We start from the raw sequence: 2,940 nt of genomic DNA, 5'->3' as shown, positions 1-2,940 counted from the left end.
ACAAAGTAACACTAACAAAGGTACAAAGTAATACAAACAAAGGTACAAAGTAACACTAACAATGGTACAAAGCTCATAAAAGTTTTTTTAATCTAAAATACCATTGAACGATCTTTTCAGTCTCATATAGGCTTTGAGTAATACAAACAAAGGTACAAAGTACAAAGTAACACTAACAAAGGTACAAAGTAATACAAACAAAGGTACAAAGTAACACTAACAAAGGTACAAAGCTCATAAAAGTTTTTTTATCATAAAAGTTTTTTTAATCTAAAATACCATTGAACGGTCTTTTCAGTCTCATATAGGCTTTGTTCCCAAATTTTATATTATTGTGATAGAAACTATAAATGACCATTATATTCATTGGTCAGATACTGCAATTGTGAAGAAGTCCTCCTTATATAAGTATCTTTTCTTTTTCTCTCCTACCCACCTTATACATAACATGTTAAATTAACTCATACTGAAAAAAATCATTTCTTTCTTTTGGAGATGCGGGGTATCGATCCCCGTACCTCTCGCATGCTAAGCGAGCGCTCTACCATTTGAGCTACATCCTCACAATTTTTGCATCACAAAACCCTAAATTTTTCATCATCAATAATAGTGAAAATGAAGAAATATTGCTACACAACAGGTCATGAATAAGGAAAAATTTGAAAAGAAACAATATATTTAATAATAGATAATCTTATTTTTGTAGATGCGGGGTATCGATCCCCATACCTCTCACATGCAAAGCGAGCGCTCTACCATCTGAGCTACATCCCCATGATTCTTACATCATAAAACCCTATTAATATCCCATCATCAATAATAGTGAAAATAAAAAAATATCAAAATATTAATAACAAATAGTTTAGATATCCCCACAATTCTTACGTCACAAAGTCCTATGCATCTCGTCATCAGTAATAGTGAAAATGAAAAACTATCTCATCTCATTATGTCCTAAATAAGAAAAAATTGAAAAGAAATAATATATTTAATAATCGATTCAATTGAAGATGCAAGGTATTGAGCCTCATACTTTCCACATGGGAAATGAACGCTATACCATTCGAACTACATCCCTACGATTTTTACATCAAAAAACCCTAAACATCCCTTCATCAATAATTGTGAAAATGAAAAAGTATATATGCATATTATGTCATAAATAAGGAAATATTGAAAATGAAGAAATATCACTACTCAACATGTCATGAATAAGGAAAAATTGAAAAGAAGTAATTTTCAATAATAGTGACATGAAAAACTATCCCTGCTCATTATATCGTATCCACATTAGAAGTGAGCGCTCTACTATCTGAGCTACATCCCCATACTACAATCTCTTGAAGGGGCATTTTGAGAATCAAACTCGAGACCTCTCACTCCCAGAGCGAGAATCATATCACTAGACCAAATGCCCTTGTTATACCACTTGAAACGTATGTATGAAGCCTTAGGCCTAGGTATTAAGTTTGTATTTTTTCGTATTGCAGGAAACACGTGAAGTCCTCAGAGGTAGAATGTGTCTTGGAGAATAAAGCCTTGGGATGGGATATTGTATTAAGAGCATGATGGTAAGTATAAAATGTTGAATATGAAGTTAGGTTGATGTCGAATATGAAGTCCTTCGATAAAAAAAGAATTAGACATAAGGGCATTTCAAGAATTGAACTCAAATTGCACCACAAGTGAGAATCATACCACTAAACTAAATGTCTTTTCTTGAACACCCAATATTTTTAACTTCTACTTAAATATATTTTTCTCTCATGAAAAGTTGAATTGTTATAATATAAAAGGGTTATCAAACAACCCAACAACTCAACAAAAGAAACAAACTAATCAATTTGGGTTGGATTGATTCGGTTTAGTTCATCAGTTCGTTTGATTTAATTTTTCTATTTTGTCTCATATGACAAGAAAATAAAGTTGTATTGAATGCACCTTAGTTTCATTTATGACAAACTCATATGAAACATAATTGCATTAATAGTACTCAGAGTTGGAGTCTATAAGCATTTCATGAACTTCCGTGCAATTCATGCTTCATTAAAGATGAGATAAACTTTGAGGAACTTTAAATTACTTCATGTGGAGCTTCAATTACTATATGCTAGTTACAATCTTTAGGATTAATTAATTGGACACAAATTCATGAATTTAGGGAATTTTTTGTGTAATTATCAACTACAACTTATGTTTTCAAATTTTTAGGACATAATTTAGGTAGTTGTTTTTATGAGTCGTAAACTTGTTTCTTTGCATAATATGGATTTAGTTGAACTATTATTATCGATAAGATGGAGAAAGAAATTTTCTTTGAAATGACTAATAGACTTAGGTTCATCGTTGTTGTTTTTTAACTTGTGATTTTGCAGAAAGTTTAACTAATATGAACTGTCATGTCACAAGAACTTTAAAGTAAATCAAGAATATACCCTAAACATCATTCAAGATGGCAATAAAATGGAGTTAAATTGAACGCACTTTAGTTTCATGTTTGGCGTGTTTAAGATAAAGCATAGTTGTCTTAATGATCTTAAGAGAAATTCCTATTTTATTAGAGGAGACAAACTTTATTTAAGGTACTAGTTGTCTTAATGATCTTAAGAGAAATTCCTATTTTATTAGAGGAGACAAACTTTATTTAAGGTACTAGGAGTTCAAGAATCTGGATTTGAATCTAGTTAAGAAACCGTAAGATTTGAAAGTTTTGAATTCTAGACCAAATTTGTATCTAATTATTTCTTTTTATGACTAAATATAAATTAAGAGAAAAATATTTTTGTAAAGATAGATTAAACTCTAAAGCTTTGGTTACAAAACCATGTTTAGACTAGCAGTTTGAAGTCAGGAGATGCGGTCACAGGTGTGATTATTTTGGATGGGTTCGTATGAGGGAGCCTTCAAAGATTGTGCACTCACAGATGGGGTTGTTATGCA

At 31.0% G+C, this 2,940-nt stretch overlaps 1 non-coding gene across 1 annotated transcript; it reads right to left on the bottom strand.

The window, feature by feature from the left end:
* Positions 1 to 490: 490 nt before the first annotated feature.
* TRNAA-AGC lies at positions 491 to 563 on the bottom strand. The gene has a single exon. It is a non-coding gene; the product is annotated as a tRNA-Ala (tRNA).
* Positions 564 to 2,940: the final 2,377 nt, after the last annotated feature.

Source organism: Cucurbita maxima, unplaced genomic scaffold (assembly GCF_002738345.1).
Source record: "Cucurbita maxima cultivar Rimu unplaced genomic scaffold, Cmax_1.0 Cma_Scf00262, whole genome shotgun sequence".
NCBI lineage: Eukaryota > Viridiplantae > Streptophyta > Magnoliopsida > Cucurbitales > Cucurbitaceae > Cucurbita > Cucurbita maxima.
Note: the sequence above shows the minus strand (reverse complement) of the source record. Positions and strands in the feature narration are given on the sequence as shown.